Source organism: Pleurodeles waltl, chromosome 5 (assembly GCF_031143425.1).
Source record: "Pleurodeles waltl isolate 20211129_DDA chromosome 5, aPleWal1.hap1.20221129, whole genome shotgun sequence".
Lineage (NCBI taxonomy): Eukaryota > Metazoa > Chordata > Amphibia > Caudata > Salamandridae > Pleurodeles > Pleurodeles waltl.
The window spans coordinates 1,322,974,363-1,322,991,624 of record NC_090444.1 but is presented as its reverse complement, the minus strand read 5'-3'; the positions used below and the strand labels follow the sequence as shown (position 1 = coordinate 1,322,991,624).

At 46.6% G+C, this 17,262-nt stretch overlaps 1 long non-coding RNA gene and 4 other non-coding genes across 5 annotated transcripts in view; all 5 read right to left on the bottom strand.

The window, feature by feature from the left end:
• Positions 1-7,039, bottom strand: part of LOC138296450 (uncharacterized) — a 35,843-nt gene extending 28,804 nt beyond the window's left edge. The window contains exons 1-2 of the long non-coding RNA XR_011203832.1: positions 6,996-7,039; positions 4,646-4,699 (exon numbers count right to left, since the gene is read on the bottom strand). This is a non-coding gene — a long non-coding RNA (uncharacterized lncRNA). The remainder of the gene's footprint in view (positions 1-4,645; positions 4,700-6,995) is intronic.
• Positions 6,625-6,692, bottom strand: LOC138297966 (small nucleolar RNA SNORD50). Its single transcript, XR_011204504.1, has one exon. It is a non-coding gene; the product is annotated as a small nucleolar RNA SNORD50 (small nucleolar RNA).
• Positions 7,040-7,284: 245 nt separating the features above from the next.
• On the bottom strand, positions 7,285-7,371 carry LOC138297953 (small nucleolar RNA SNORD103/SNORD85). The gene has a single exon (XR_011204492.1). It is a non-coding gene; the product is annotated as a small nucleolar RNA SNORD103/SNORD85 (small nucleolar RNA).
• Positions 7,372-11,552: 4,181 nt separating this feature from the next.
• Positions 11,553-11,620, bottom strand: LOC138297965 (small nucleolar RNA SNORD50). Its single transcript, XR_011204503.1, has one exon. It is a non-coding gene; the product is annotated as a small nucleolar RNA SNORD50 (small nucleolar RNA).
• Positions 11,621-12,212: 592 nt separating this feature from the next.
• On the bottom strand, positions 12,213-12,299 carry LOC138297943 (small nucleolar RNA SNORD103/SNORD85). Its single transcript, XR_011204482.1, has one exon. It is a non-coding gene; the product is annotated as a small nucleolar RNA SNORD103/SNORD85 (small nucleolar RNA).
• Between the last annotated feature and the right edge of the window lie 4,963 nt (positions 12,300-17,262).

The following is a 17,262-nucleotide window of genomic DNA, read 5'->3' as shown; positions in this document are numbered from 1 at the left end:
AAAAGTGGGGCCTGGCCGGAGGGGGCGGGCAACTCCACTAGCTGGAGTGTCCTGCTGGGTTGGCACAAAGGAGGTGAGCCTTTGAGGCTCACCGCCAGGTGTGACAATTCCTGCCTGGGAGAGGTGTTAGCATCTCCACCCAGTGCAGGCTTTGTTACTGGCCTCAGAGTGACAAAGGCACTCTCCCCATGGGGCCAGCAACATGTCTCGGTTTGTGGCAGGCTGCTAAAACTAGTCAGCCTACACAGATAGTCGGTTAAGTTTCAGGGGGCACCTCTAAGGTGCCCTCTGTGGTGTATTTTACAATAAAATGTACACTGGCATCAGTGTGCATTTATTGTGCTGAGAAGTTTGATACCAAACTTCCCAGTTTTCAGTGTAGCCATTATGGTGCTGTGGAGTTCGTGTTTGACAGGCTCCCAGACCATATACTCTTATGGCCACCCTGCACTTACAATGTCTAAGGTTTTATTTAGACACTGTAGGGGTACCATGCTCATGCACTGGTACCCTCACCTATGGTATAGTGCACCCTGCCTTAGGGCTGTAAGGCCTGCTAGAGGGGTGTCTTACCTATACTGCATAGGCAGTGAGAGGCTGGCATGGCACCCTGAGGGGAGTGCCATGTCGACTTACTCGTTTTGTCCTCACTAGCACACACAAGCTGGCAAGCAGTGTGTCTGTGCAGAGTGAGAGGTCTCCAGGGTGGCATAAGACATGCTGCAGCCCTTAGAGACCTTCCTTGGCATCAGGGCCCTTGGTACTAGAAGTACCAGTTACAAGGGACTTATCTGGATGCCAGGGTCTGCCAATTGTGGATACAAAAGTACAGGTTAGGGAAAGAACACTGGTGCTGGGGCCTGGTTAGCAGGCCTCAGCACACTTTCAATTGTAAACATAGCATCAGCAAAGGCAAAAAGTCAGGGGGCAACCATGCCAAGGAGGCATTTCCTTACAGGTGCCCAAAACACATAGGCTAGAATGGAGAGAAGGGGGTGCCCCGGTTCCGGTCTGCTTGCAGGTAAGTACCCGCGTCTTCGGAGGGCAGACCAGGGGGGTTTTGTAGGGCACCGGGGGGGACACAAGCCCACACAGAAATTTCACCCTCAGCGGCGCGGGGGCGGCCGGGTGCAGTGTAGAAACAAGCGTCGGGTTCGCAATGTTAGTCTATGAGAGATCTCGGGATCCCTTCAGCGCTGCAGGCAGGCAAGGGGGGGGTTCCTCGGGGAAACCTCCACTTGATCAAGGGAGAGGGACTCCTGGGGGTCACTCCTCCAGTGAAAGTCCGGTCCTTCAGGTCCTGGGGGCTGCGGGTGCAGGGTCTCTCCCAGGTGTCGGGACTTAGGATTCAGAGAGTCGCGGTCAGGGGAAGCCTCGGGATTCCCTCTGCAGGCGGCGCTGTGGGGGCTCAGGGGGGACAAGTTTTGGTACTCACAGTCGGAGAGTAGTCCGGGGGTCCTCCCTGAGGTGTTGGTTCTCCACCAGCCGAGTCGGGGTCGCCGGGTGCAGTGTTGCAAGTCTCACGCTTCTTGCGGGGAGTTGCAGGGTTCTTTAAAGCTGCTTCTTGAAACAAAGTTGCAGTCTTTTTGGAGCAGGTCCGCTGTCCTCGGGAGTTTCTTGTCGTCGTCGAAGCAGGGCAGTCCTCAGAGGATTCAGAGGTCGCTGGTCCCTTTGGAAGGCGTCGCTGGGGCAGAGTTCTTTGGAAGGCAGGAGACAGGCCGGTGAGTTTCTGGAGCCAAGGCAGTTGTTGTCTTCTGGTCTTCCTCTGCAGGGGTTTTCAGCTGGGCAGTCCTTCTTCTTCTTGTCGCAGGAATCTGATTTTCTAGGGTTCAGGGTAGCCCTTAAATACTAAATTTAAGGGCGTGTTTAGGTCTGGGGGGTTAGTAGCCAATGGCTACTAGCCCTGAGGGTGGGTACACCCTCTTTGTGCCTCCTCCCAAGGGGAGGGGGTCACAATCCTAACCCTATTGGGGGAATCCTCCATCTGCAAGATGGAGGATTTCTAAAAGTTAGAGTCACTTCAGCTCAGGACACCTTAGGGGCTGTCCTGACTGGCCAGTGACTCCTCCTTGTTGCTTTCTTTGTTCCCTCCAGCCTTGCCGCCAAAAGTGGGGGCCGTGGCCGGAGGGGGCGGGCAACTCCACTAAGCTGGAGTGCCCTGCTGGGCTGTGACAAAGGGGTGAGCCTTTGAGGCTCACCGCCAGGTGTCACAGCTCCTGCCTGGGGGAGGTGTTAGCATCTCCACCCAGTGCAGGCTTTGTTACTGGCCTCAGAGTGACAAAGGCACTCTCCCCATGGGGCCAGCAACATGTCTCTAGTGTGGCAGGCTGCTGGAACCAGTCAGCCTACACAGATAGTTGGTTAAGTTTCAGGGGGCACCTCTAAGGTGCCCTCTGTGGTGTATTTTACAATAAAATGTACACTGGCATCAGTGTGCATTTATTGTGCTGAGAAGTTTGATACCAAACTTCCCAGTTTTCAGTGTAGCCATTATGGTGCTGTGGAGTTCGTGTAAAATAGACTCCCAGACCATATACTCTTATGGCTACCCTGCACTTACAATGTCTAAGGTTTTGTTTAGACACTGTAGGGGCACAGTGCTCATGCACTGGTACCCTCACCTATGGTATAGTGCACCCTGCCTTAGGGCTGTAAGGCCTGCTAGAGGGGTGTCTTACCTATACTGCATAGGCAGTGAGAGGCTGGCATGGCACCCTGAGGGGAGTGCCATGTCGTCTTACTCATTTTGTTCTCACTAGCACACACAGGCTTGTAAGCAGTGTGTCTGTGCTGAGTGAGGGGTCTCTAGGGTGGCATAAGACATGCTGCAGCCCTTAGAGACCTTTCTTGGCATCAGGGCCCTTGGTACTAGAAGTACCAGATACAAGGGACTTATCTGAATGCCAGGGTGTGCCAATTGTGGATACAATGGTACCTTTTAGGTGAAGGAACACTGGTGCTGGGGCCTGGTTAGCAGGGTCCCAGCACACTTCTCAGTCAAGTCAGCATCAGTATCAGGCAAAAAGTGGGGGGTAACTGCAACAGGGAGCCATTTCTTTACAGGCATTTTGCCTCTTAGTCTTCTCCCCCTTCTAAAGGGGTGGTGTATGGAATCTGGCTGGACCATGAGCCAGATAACAGAGAGGTTATGTCGCAGGGGTTACATGGGAGCCCCATGGTAGGCCTTGTAGCCTCCATGCCGAAAAAGGGTCTGGTGCAGGGGTGGAAATAAGGGTGCATTCCTTACATTCTTCACTCTGTCTTTCCTACCCAGTCAGTGATCTGGTTCCCTGGTATGGACTTTGGTGCAGCACAATTCAATGGAGACGTTACACAGTATTTAGTTTTGCGTCGAAAGGCTGATACTCGTTAGTGGGCTATTAGCGGAAGAGGAAAGCTCTAAATCACGCAATTCATCCTACTGCCTAGAGGGGATTGAGTCTGCAGTTTAGTGAGCATAATTCCCCTTGTCTGCAGTTTTGTTGAACAAGAGCAGAGGAAAGAGGAAAGCTCTAAATCACACAATTCATCCTACTGCCTAGAGGGGATTGAGTCTGCAGTTTAGTGAGCATATTTCCCCTTGTCTGCAAACAGTTTTGTTGAACAAGAGCAAATTATTGTATTCTTCTGTGGTGGTAGTATGGCTTTACAGGTTACCATTTACTTTTGGAGTTTGCATTGATGTGCTCGTCGGAAGCCCAGAACTTCTCACTTCCTAAAAGATGAGTATGTTATAGATTCCGGCTGGGGCCATTAGTTGCAGCCTGGATCCCAACTGGTGGCAGTATTCAGACAGGCTCTTGACAATTAAAAGCAAACTACTTCACACACCCATCACAAAACTGTTCAAGATTTCTTTCTGAATAATCGATTTGCTTGTAGGTATAAATCACCACATCCTTTCTGCGATGAATATCAGCGGATTTGAGCCTGTTGTGTAAAGTTGGGAGAAAAGTGGCCAACCGAAGAACCAGTTCCAGAGAACGAGAAAAAGTACATCAAGTGCAGCGGGCGGCAGACAGGACACCTGCAGTGCAACAGAGGGGAGCGTCACAGGCAGGAAGGCTGTGGATATCTAACATACTGCTCGAGTGAGGACAGCCAGAGCAATAAAGTGCTGATCAGTCGAGGTCAGGCACACACATCACAGCATGCGAACATTGGGGCTGACCTACAATACAAAGTATGCAGTTGCACCTAGAAGCAAGGTCAGAAAATTCAGTGGTCCTTTTTTGTTTACACGCTAAATCGTAGACACAAAAACGTCCAATGTTCTAAAAGACGAGTGATAACTTATACTGGTACAACAAGACTAGCATGCAATTACAGCTTACTGAATTAAATGCTATGGGGACCCAAGAAATGAAGAGCACTGGGACTAGTTTTGTGGAAGTTGCAAACTGGTGTCAGAGTTATTTTCACAAAGTGCAATGAAAAGCTATAGAGAAACTGTGGGGCTTAACCATGGCAGCGCTGCGGAGTGCGCAACCACCTAGTGCAATTTTCCACCATGCAGACAAAACAAAATAAGCGAAAACAATAGCACAGAGCTTTCAAACATCACTTGGTAGACATTGATAGAAAGCGATTTGAAGTACCGTTTAATTCCCTGGGTTCTGAGGGACAAAGAAATGCAATCACTTACTGGAAATTGAGCCAAAATCAGCTGAATTTGGCAAGTGGCAGGAGTACACTGGAGCTGTGAATCAAGAGAAATAGCAATTTAAATAGGACCACGTTTCAAAGTAATAGCCCACAGCTTCTAGTAGAAACAAGGGAAGCAGGAATCTAATGACAGATATATGGCTGTACTAAGGATTTCCAGCTGATACACAGTGAAACTGGAATCTGCATAGACCGATATGTCAGAGGCCAAATTGAGACTAATGCTCAATCAAAAAATGTTCATGAAAGATCGCTCTGTGGCCAAAATCCAAACCTGAAGAAAAATATTACAACAGCCAAGCGGTTCGAGAAGTTAATGTAACCTGCTCGGGGGTTCGCAAGAAAAAGCATAATTGATTCACGCTACTGTCAATGTTGTGTGTAAAGAGAAATAAGGTCTTATGCAATGGAAGGGAGAAAGGGAGCTATCTGTTTAAAATGTGGTTCAAGGACATGAGGTAAGCTATTCCGATTGTCCAGCAGTGGGAAAGGAGTGCAAAATACTGGCCACTTTTAAAAGTGTGTTTAGGGAACATGATAGCACAGTGAGATTAAGTCACAGAAAGGAGAAAATAAATGATGTGAATAAAGGAGTATCACAATGGATGTTAGCAGCAGATAAAGAGGTATAACTGATTCAGCTTTACCGTCAACTATTTTATCTCAATGCATGTTTAAAGAATTTCTGATGAATGTGCCATTGAAGACCGCCTATATTAAGTGTGTAGCGTTTGCTGAGTACTACATCAATATTTAGGGCTAGTATGAAGACCACTGAGGAGATTAAGGACAGGGGCAGTTACACAATAATGTATCTGACCACACACACCTAATTACGTGGGTTGATTAGGGACCACACTGACACCACGTACAGAAACAAAGTGTTGCTGGTGGAGCAGATAAATGCCTCTGCCAGTGAAATATATTTTGAAATGTTTTGGAGATGTTTTCTATGACAAAGTTCTTTGTATAAAAGGTTTTGAGCACACATTTTGCAGAAAGGTGCCATCCTGTTGAACACAAGAGATGTGCAACTCAATCTTAGGGGTGAAATGAGGGAGCTTTTGGGTGATGTGTGACCAAGAGATTATTAAGCCTGTTGCTCTATCACAGTTGATTTCTGCTGCCTTAGTGAAGGCGAAAAGAGGAGTGGGTTCACTGGCACTCACTGAACAAGAATAGTGTACTTATCATCATCCACTTTCCAAAATACCAGAAATGTTAGACACGATGAGTGATGCCAGGTATGTTACAACAATACACGTATTAATGCAGCACATCATTCAGAGACACTTGACGCCAATTCTCAAAACTTGACTACCTTGGTTACACCATTTGGTGCTTATAAATATTTGCATATATCATTCTGAGTCACATTCGAGATTACTATTTTTCAAAAGTTAATACTGCAGCCAATTTAAAATCTGCACCCAGTAAAAGCTTTCAGGACCATAACTGAATTCATGCCAAAAGGGCAGAGGAATACAATAGAATATTAGCAAGAGTGCATGGGGTGCTGAAAGATAGTAGTATGACTGTGACAAGACAGAACTGCAAGTTCTTGAGGTCTTACTAGGGGCATTTTGGCCATTAGATTTGGTGGTTTGGTGATAGCATTAACTGACGCATCTTGTACGTCTGACAAAGATCAACGGAATTGTTCTTAGGAATTAATGTCTATGATTTGAGATTTGGGACAAATGTTTGGGTTAACCACCACAGTATACGAGCATGGCAAATGAAACAACAAGAGCCATTTGATAATCAATAAGCTTCTACATGTGGTCAATACAAACGGAACGCTGTAGCAATTGTTGCTGCATAAAGTGCGTCAACCTTTAAAAGCACACTTTAGGTCTAATCACTGCCCTAGTCACAAGAACCACCATATCTGATCTTTATGAGAACTCCACTTAGTTGCAATCGGTAAGCAATAGCCATGTGTGCAAAGCCAAACAGATTTCAGGAGTCAGATCTGTATGAATTCTCCTCATGAAGTCAGCTTCGGGATTGCCTCATCTTTACTCAGACTGACGCTAGCCTTTACACCACATGTACAGGAGCGTAGTCCACCTTTTTCGATCAGACAGTGAACCTGTGCTTCCTAAAAGCAGTATAGACAAATCAGTCTTTCAAATACGGAGCATATCCAACAAAATACTGACCAGAAAAGTTCCCCCAAAATAAAGAGTTAAGCTATGGCACACATATAGTTTCCAAAGCATGGAGATCCAAGCCTTAAGAAAGCTATGTGAGAAGCACACCACATTGCACAATAAAATACATTTAAGCAACAAAATATAAATGGCCAGCTTGAAAAGGTTGCTTACCTTTCGGAAAAGTAGCTAAGACAACAGCAGCCTTCTTTGGGCCATCATTTCTAAATGAGAAGACAGTATTTTAGGCACCATTTAGTAGATGAGTTGAAAGAAACAGTAAATACTCATCACCCTTGCAAATCCCTACCTCACTGGCGCTGGAAACTAAAGCAAATCTGAACAGACTGAAAGAGGAGAAGAGCACAAACGTCTCTCCTTTTGCCCCACTCAGGAAGCTCTACTTGCAAATACACCTATAGTAGCTTCTAGGTATACCTGCAATATGTTGTACGGGCCGCTGTCCAGCTCAGGGTCATTGAGTACATGGTAGGTTTCTCATTATCGAACATTCGCTCTCAGTGAGGGCAAGTGTATCATCATCGCCAGACGGGCCCATAGTGGCAGCAATCAATGGGTGATAGGGAACGAGGATGGAGGAGCACAACACATGACCGAGAAACATGAATGGGCATGGCTTAAGACATTGCCACTTCAATCCTGTAAGTCACAAAGGAACAACTGAAAGGTAGACGCAACGAGCAAAGTAAGAATAAATATAGGGGGCACTGACAAATAGTTAAGTCACACTACTCATTTGCCTGAGGGCGCGAAGGCTGGGGGAAAGGAATAGCAGAGTGAAGAATTAAGGAGAGGAACAGAAAGCTTACTAGATAAAAGAGCACAACTTAGAGGCGGTACATTTGAAAAATATAGCCTACAAGTTAAACATGAAAACTCACAATTACTGTGCACACTCTGCGACTGACTGCAATCTAAAAGTATCATCAGTGAAAGATGGAGCAGAGCACCTGATGGTTTTATATGCAAAAAAACGGACAGGTCATTAAGTCGACCAGTCAAACAACTAGAGAGATCACAATATTAAGGGAAGCCCCATGCCCGTGCGGACAGCCAATCACTGCTCGAGGTTCAAAATTATGTTTTCTTTCTACAAGTTTTATCTTCAACTGCGACACAAACCAGCCACATACGGCGACGATCCTGGGTGTGGCATTTTGCCTCTTAGTCTTCTCCCCCTTCTAAAGGGGTGGTGTATGGAATCTGGCTGGACCATGAGCCAGATAACAGAGAGGTTATGTCGCAGGGGTTACATGGGAGCCCCATGGTAGGCCTTGTAGCCTCCATGCCGAAAAAGGGTCTGGTGCAGGGGTGGAAATAAGGGTGCATTCCTTACATTCTTCATTCTGTCTTTCCTACCCAGTCAGTGATCTGGTTCCCTGGTATGGACTTTGGTGCAGCACAATTCAATGGAGACGTAACACAGTATTTAGTTTTGCGTCGAAAGGCTGATACTCGTTAGTGGGCTATTAGCGGAAGAGGAAAGCTCTAAATCACACAATTCATCCTACTGCCTAGAGGGGATTGAGTCTGCAGTTTAGTGAGCATAATTCCCCTTGTCTGCAGTTTTGTTGAACAAGAGCAGAGGAAAGAGGAAAGCTCTAAATCACACAATTCATCCTACTGCCTAGAGGGGATTGAGTCTGCAGTTTAGTGAGCATATTTCCCCTTGTCTGCAAACAGTTTTGTTGAACAAGAGCAAATTATTGTATTCTTCTGTGGTGGTAGTATGGCTTTACAGGTTACCATTTACTTTTGGAGTTTGCATTGATGTGCTCGTCGGAAGCCCAGAACTTCTCACTTCCTAAAAGATGAGTATGTTATAGATTCCGGCTGGGGCCATTAGTTGCAGCCTGGATCCCAACTGGTGGCAGTATTCAGACAGGCTCTTGACAATTAAAAGCAAACTACTTCACACACCCATCACAAAACTGTTCAAGATTTCTTTCTGAATAATCGATTTGCTTGTAGGTATAAATCACCACATCCTTTCTGCGATGAATATCAGCGGATTTGAGCCTGTTGTGTAAAGTTGGGAGAAAAGTGGCCAACCGAAGAACCAGTTCCAGAGAACGAGAAAAAGTACATCAAGTGCAGCGGGCGGCAGACAGGACACCTGCAGTGCAACAGAGGGGAGCGTCACAGGCAGGAAGGCTGTGGATATCTAACATACTGCTCGAGTGAGGACAGCCAGAGCAATAAAGTGCTGATCAGTCGAGGTCAGGCACACACATCACAGCATGCGAACATTGGGGCTGACCTACAATACAAAGTATGCAGTTGCACCTAGAAGCAAGGTCAGAAAATTCAGTGGTCCTTTTTTGTTTACACGCTAAATCGTAGACACAAAAACGTCCAATGTTCTAAAAGACGAGTGATAACTTATACTGGTACAACAAGACTAGCATGCAATTACAGCTTACTGAATTAAATGCTATGGGGACCCAAGAAATGAAGAGCACTGGGACTAGTTTTGTGGAAGTTGCAAACTGGTGTCAGAGTTATTTTCACAAAGTGCAATGAAAAGCTAAAGAGAAACTGTGGGGCTTAACCATGGCAGCGCTGCGGAGTGCGCAACCACCTAGTGCAATTTTCCACCATGCAGACAAAACAAAATAAGCGAAAACAATAGCACAGAGCTTTCAAACATCACTTGGTAGACATTGATAGAAAGCGATTTGAAGTACCGTTTAATTCCCTGGGTGCTGAGGGACAAAGAAATGCAATCACTTACTGGAAATTGAGCCAAAATCAGCTGAATTTGGCAAGTGGCAGGAGTACACTGGAGCTGTGAATCAAGAGAAATAGCAATTTAAATAGGACCACGTTTCAAAGTAATAGCCCACAGCTTCTAGTAGAAACAAGGGAAGCAGGAATCTAATGACAAATATATGGCTGTACTAAGGATTTCCAGCTGATACACAGTGAAACTGGAATCTGCATAGACCGATATGTCAGAGGCCAAATTGAGACTAATGCTCATTCAAAAAATGTTCATGAAAGATCGCTCTGTGGCCAAAATCCAAACCTGAAGAAAAATATTACAACAGCCAAGCGGTTCGAGAAGTTAATGTAACCTGCTCGGGGGTTCGCAAGAAAAAGCATAATTGATTCACGCTACCGTCAATGTTGTGTGTAAAGAGAAATAAGGTCTTATGCAATGGAAGGGAGAAAGGGAGCTATCTGTTTAAAATGTGGTTCAAGGACATGAGGTAAGCTATTCTGATTGTCCAGCAGTGGGAAAGGAGTGCAAAATACTGGCCACTTTTAAAAGTGTGTTTAGGGAACATGATAGCACAGTGAGATTAAGTCACAGAAAGGAGAAAATAAATGATGTGAATAAAGGAGTATCACAATGGATGTTAGCAGCAGATAAAGAGGTATAACTGATTCAGCTTTACCGTCAACTATTTTATCTCAATGCATGTTTAAAGAATTTCTGATGAATGTGCCATTGAAGACCGCCTATATTAAGTGTGTAGCGTTTGCTGAGTACTACATCAATATTTAGGGCTAGTATGAAGACCACTTAGAAGATTAAGGACAGGGGCAGTTACACAATAATGTATCTGACAACACACACCTAATTACGTGGGTTGATTAGGGACCACACTGACACCACGTACAGAAACAAAGTGTTGCTGGTGGAGCAGATAAATGCCTCTGCCAGTGAAATATATTTTCAAATGTTTTGGAGATGTTTTCTATGACAAAGTTCTTTGTATAAAAGGTTTTGAGCACACATTTTGCAGAAAGGTGCCATCCTGTTGAACACAAGAGATGTGCAACTCAATCTTAGGGGTGAAATGAGGGAGCTTTTGGGTGATGTGTGACCAAGAGATTATTAAGCCTGTTGCTGTATCACAGTTGATTTCTGCTGCCTTAGTGAAGGCGAAAAGAGGAGTGGGTTCACTGGCACTCACTGAACAAGAATAGTGTACTTATCATCCACTTTCCAAAATACCAGAAATGTTAGACACGATGAGTGATGCCAGGTATGTTACAACAATACACGTATTAATGCAGCACATCATTCAGAGACACTTGACGCCAATTCTCAAAACTTGACTACCTTTGTTACACCATTTGGTGCTTATAAATATTTGCATATATCATTCTGAGTCACATTCGAGATTACTATTTTTCAAAAGTTAATACTGCAGCCAATTTAAAATCTGCACCCAGTAAAAGCTTTCAGGACCATAACTGAATTCATGCCAAAAGGGCAGAGGAATACAATAGAATATTAGCAAGAGTGCATGGGGTGCTGAAAGATAGTAGTATGACTGTGACAAGACAGAACTGCAAGTTCTTGAGGTCTTACTAGGGGCATTTTGGCCATTAGATTTGGTGGTTTGGTGATAGCATTAACTGACGCATCTTGTACGTCTGACAAAGATCAACGGAATTGTTCTTAGGAATTAATGTCTATGATTTGAGATTTGGGACAAATGTTTGGGTTAACCACCACAGTATACGAGCTTGGCAAATGAAACAACAAGAGCCATTTGATAATCAATAAGCTTCTACATGTGGTCAATACAAACGGAACGCTGTAGCAATTGTTGCTGCATAAAGTGCGTCAACCTTTAAAAGCACACTTTAGGTCTAATCACTGCCCTAGTCACAAGAACCACCATATCTGATCTTTATGAGAACTCCACTTAGTTGCAATCGGTAAGCAATAGCCATGTGTGCAAAGCCAAACAGATTTCAGGAGTCAGATCTGTATGAATTCTCCTCATGAAGTCAGCTTCGGGATTGCCTCATCTTTACTCAGACTGACGCTAGCTTTTACACCACATGTACAGGAGCGTAGTCCACCTTTTTCGATCAAACAGTGAACCTGTGCTTCCTAAAAGCAGTATAGACAAATCAGTCTTTCAAATACGGAGCATATCCAACAAAATACTGACCAGAAAAGTTCCCCCAAAATAAAGAGTTAAGCTATGGCACACATATAGTTTCCAAAGCATGGAGATCCAAGCCTTAAGAAAGCTATGTGAGAAGCACACCACATTGCACAATAAAATACATTTAAGCAACAAAATATAAATGGCCAGCTTGAAAAGGTTGCTTACCTTTCGGAAAAGTAGCTAAGACAACAGCAGCCTTCTTTGGGCCATCATTCCTAAATGAGAAGACAGTATTTTAGGCACCATTTAGTAGATGAGTTGAAAGAAACAGTAAATACTCATCACCCTTGCAAATCCCTACCTCACTGGCGCTGGAAACTAAAGCAAATCTGAACAGACTGAAAGAGGAGAAGAGCACAAACGTCTCTCCTTTTGCCCCACTCAGGAAGCTCTACTTGCAAATACACCTATAGTAGCTTCTAGGTATACCTGCAATATGTTGTACGGGCCCCTGTCCAGCTCAGGGTCATTGAGTACATGGTAGGTTTCTCATTATCGAACATTCGCTCTCAGTGAGGGCAAGTGTATCATCATCGCCAGACGGGCCCATAGTGGCAGCAATCAATGGGTGATAGGGAACGAGGATGGAGGAGCACAACACATGACCGAGAAACATGAATGGGCATGGCTTAAGACATTGCCACTTCAATCCTGTAAGTCACAAAGGAACAACTGAAAGGTAGACGCAACGAGCAAAGTAAGAATAAATATAGGGGGCACTGACAAATAGTTAAGTCACACTACTCATTTGCCTGAGGGCGCGAAGGCTGGGGGAAAGGAATAGCAGAGTGAAGAATTAAGGAGAGGAACAGAAAGCTTACTAGATAAAAGAGCACAACTTAGAGGCGGTACATTTGAAAAATATAGCCTACAAGTTAAACATGAAAACTCACAATTACTGTGCACACTCTGCGACTGACTGCAATCTAAAAGTATCATCAGTGAAAGATGGAGCAGAGCACCTGATGGTTTTATATGCAAAAAAACGGACAGGTCATTAAGTCGACCAGTCAAACAACTAGAGAGATCACAATATTAAGGGAAGCCCCATGCCCGTGCGGACAGCCAATCACTGCTCGAGGTTCAAAATTATGTTTTCTTTCTACAAGTTTTATCTTCAACTGCGACACAAACCAGCCACATACGGCGACGATCCTGGGTGTGGCATTGTAGGAAGTTGGCTCTGTATGTGCTATTTCAAAGTAAGGAATAGCATGCACAGAGTCCAAGGGTTCCCCTTAGAGGTAAGATAGTGGCAAAAAGAGATAATACTAATGCTCTATTTTGTGGTAGTGTGGTCGAGCAGTAGGCTTATCCAAGGAGTAGTGTTAAGCATTTGTTGTACATACACATAGACAATAAAGGAGGTACACACACTCAGAGACAAATCCAGCCAATAGGTTTTTATATAGAAAAATATCTTTTCTTAGTTTATTTTAAGAACCACAGGTTCAAATTCTACATGTAATATCTCATTCGAAAGGTATTGCAGGTAAGTACTTTAGGAACTTCAACTCATCAAAATTGCATGTATACTTTTCAAGTTATTCACAAATAGCTGTTTTAAAAGTGGACACTTAGTGCAATTTTCACAGTTCCTAGGGGAGGTAAGTATTTGTTAGGTTAACCAGGTAAGTAAGACACTTACAGGGCTTAGTTCTTGGTCCAAGGTAGCCCACCGTTGGGGGTTCAGAGCAACCCCAAAGTCACCACACCAGCAGCTCAGGGCCGGTCAGGTGCAGAGTTCAAAGTGGTGCCCAAAACACATAGGCTAGAATGGAGAGAAGGGGGTGCCCCGGTTCTGGTCTGCTTGCAGGTAAGTACCCGCGTCTTCGGAGGGCAGACCAGGGGGGTTTTGTAGGGCACCGGGGGGGACACAAGCCCACACAGAAATTTCACCCTCAGCGGCGCGGGGGCGGCCGGGTGCAGTGTAGAAACAAGCGTCGGGTTCGCAATGTTAGTCTATGAGAGATCTCGGGATCCCTTCAGCGCTGCAGGCAGGCAAGGGGGGGGTTCCTCGGGGAAACCTCCACTTGATCAAGGGAGAGGGACTCCTGGGGGTCACTCCTCCAGTGAAAGTCCGGTCCTTCAGGTCCTGGGGGCTGCGGGTGCAGGGTCTCTCCCAGGTGTCGGGACTTAGGATTCAGAGAGTCGCGGTCAGGGGAAGCCTCGGGATTCCCTCTGCAGGCGGCGCTGTGGGGGCTCAGGGGGGACAAGTTTTGGTACTCACAGTCGGAGAGTAGTCCGGGGGTCCTCCCTGAGGTGTTGGTTCTCCACCAGCCGAGTCGGGGTCGCCGGGTGCAGTGTTGCAAGTCTCACGCTTCTTGCGGGGAGTTGCAGGGTTCTTTAAAGCTGCTTCTTGAAACAAAGTTGCAGTCTTTTTGGAGCAGGTCCGCTGTCCTCGGGAGTTTCTTGTCGTCGTCGAAGCAGGGCAGTCCTCAGAGGATTCAGAGGTCGCTGGTCCCTTTGGAAGGCGTCGCTGGAGCAGAGTTCTTTGGAAGGCAGGAGACAGGCCGGTGAGTTTCTGGAGCCAAGGCAGTTGTTGTCTTCTGGTCTTCCTCTGCAGGGGTTTTCAGCTGGGCAGTCCTTCTTCTTGTTGTCGCAGGAATCTGATTTTCTAGGGTTCAGGGTAGCCCTTAAATACTAAATTTAAGGGCGTGTTTAGGTCTGGGGGGTTAGTAGCCAATGGCTACTAGCCCTGAGGGTGGGTACACCCTCTTTGTGCCTCCTCCCAAGGGGAGGGGGTCACAATCCTAACCCTATTGGGGGAATCCTCCATCTGCAAGATGGAGGATTTCTAAAAGTTAGAGTCACTTCAGCTCAGGACACCTTAGGGGCTGTCCTGACTGGCCAGTGACTCCTCCTTGTTGCTTTCTTTGTTCCCTCCAGCCTTGCCGCCAAAAGTGGGGGCCGTGGCCGGAGGGGGCGGGCAACTCCACTAAGCTGGAGTGCCCTGCTGGGCTGTGACAAAGGGGTGAGCCTTTGAGGCTCACCGCCAGGTGTCACAGCTCCTGCTTGGGGGAGGTGTTAGCATCTCCACCCAGTGCAGGCTTTGTTACTGGCCTCAGAGTGACAAAGGCACTCTCCCCATGGGGCCAGCAACATGTCTCTAGTGTGGCAGGCTGCTGGAACCAGTCAGCCTACACAGATAGTTGGTTAAGTTTCAGGGGGCACCTCTAAGGTGCCCTCTGTGGTGTATTTTACAATAAAATGTACACTGGCATCAGTGTGCATTTATTGTGCTGAGAAGTTTGATACCAAACTTCCCAGTTTTCAGTGTAGCCATTATGGTGCTGTGGAGTTCGTGTAAAACAGACTCCCAGACCATATACTCTTATGGCTACCCTGCACTTACAATGTCTAAGGTTTTGTTTAGACACTGTAGGGGCACAGTGCTCATGCACTGGTACCCTCACCTATGGTATAGTGCACCCTGCCTTAGGGCTGTAAGGCCTGCTAGAGGGGTGTCTTACCTATACTGCATAGGCAGTGAGAGGCTGGCATGGCACCCTGAGGGGAGTGCCATGTCGTCTTACTCATTTTGTTCTCACTAGCACACACAGGCTTGTAAGCAGTGTGTCTGTGCTGAGTGAGGGGTCTCTAGGGTGGCATAAGACATGCTGCAGCCCTTAGAGACCTTTCTTGGCATCAGGGCCCTTGGTACTAGAAGTACCAGATACAAGGGACTTATCTGAATGCCAGGGTGTGCCAATTGTGGATACAATGGTACCTTTTAGGTGAAGGAACACTGGTGCTGGGGCCTGGTTAGCAGGGTCCCAGCACACTTCTCAGTCAAGTCAGCATCAGTATCAGGCAAAAAGTGGGGGGTAACTGCAACAGGGAGCCATTTCTTTACACAAGCCCCCCCCAGCCTACAGGCCAGGAGACTCAGCCCAAGCTGGGAGAGTCTTCCTAGTCTGCCAGGCGAGGAAGAGTAGGAGAAATAGGCTGGTTAGTTGCAGGGCCTACTCTGACTTACATCCTTCTGTTCAGGTCATTCCCTTTGGGGAACTGACCCACTTCCACAGTAATAGGACCTAGTCTGAATTGCCTCTTGTCTGCCTCTTCAATGTCTCCACCCATTCTTTCTATTTTGGTCTTAGAGGTGTCCACCTCTGCTAACCTTATCTTGGCCAGGGTCACCCCTAGCTTACCCAGAGAGGTTACCCAGAGCTGGAGTAACCCCACCATGACCAATAGGGTCAGGGGGCCTAACTTGCTATTTGGCATGGGGTCAGACCACCATGCTAAGGATAGTGCAGCCATAAAGGCTAACACCCAGCAGAGGCCACTGACAGCTGTCAGTGCCCAGAACCACACCTTTAGCTCTTCACCTAAAAGGGAAGGGGCTAAGTTACAGGCTTCTTTGGGTTCAGGTTGCCTGTCTGCTGTATTGGAGTGGGGGGTTACCACATCTTGTAGTAAACACCCTTCTTCCACTCTTTCTTCTGTTAGCTGAGGAGCCACCCACTCAGGTTTAACAGTTGCCTGACTAGCCAGGACTTCTTGTGGGTCAGGTTGGACTTTATCAGGGCCATTTTTGGAGTTCTCCCCTACTGGAGCAGAATCTCCTTGGCTTGCTGTAACCTTGGCTAAAGGTTGTCCACCCTTCCTACTCTGTTTTCTTTTCTTCTTCTTCTGGGGCCTGCTTGCATTTACTGCAGAGGCAGGACTTCCAGAATCCTTGGGAGAGGACTGGCACTGAACCAGTTCCTCTCTTGGGCTCTGACTAACCTCTGGGTAGTCATTTCCAAGGAGACAATCAAGGGGGAGGTCTGTACTGACTACTACCCTTCTCCAGCTAAGAGTGCCACCCACTTCTATGGGCACTAAAGCCACAGGCCTCTTAGTGACCCTGTCTAGGCTAACTCTTACCCTGGCAGTCTCACCTGGGATGTACTGGTTTGAGAGCACCAGCCTGTCATGCACAATAGTGTGACTGGCACAAGTGTCTCTCAGGGCAGTGGTTGGGATTCCATTCACCAGTAGGTGGTGGAAGTGTCTACTTCCCTCTGGAATCTCCAACTCACCTGTTGGGCCCTGTTTCCAGTTGAAGGCTAGGAAGACCTCCTCATCTGAGGAGTCATCTCCCATGGCTACACTGGTTACCCCAGGAATTTTGTTCTGGGGTTTGTTTTTGGGACAAGAAGTGTCCTTGGTGTGGTGCCCAGACTGTTTACAGTTGTGGCACCAGGCCTTAGTGGCATCCCAGTTCTTACCCTGGTACCCACCTTTGTTTTGGGTTGTGTCTTGGGGCCCACCCACCTGTTCTGGTTTTTGGGGGCCTACAGAGGACTCTTTTTCTTTGTTTCTAGTGTCACCCACTTTCTCCTGGGGAGTTTTGGTTACCCTAGTCTTGACCCAGTGGTCTGCCTTCTTTCCCAATTCTTGGGGAGAAATTGGACCTAGGTCTACCAGATACTGATGCAACTTGTCATTGAAGCAGTTACTTAAAATGTGTTCTTTCATAAACAAATTATAAAGCCCAACATAGTCACACACTT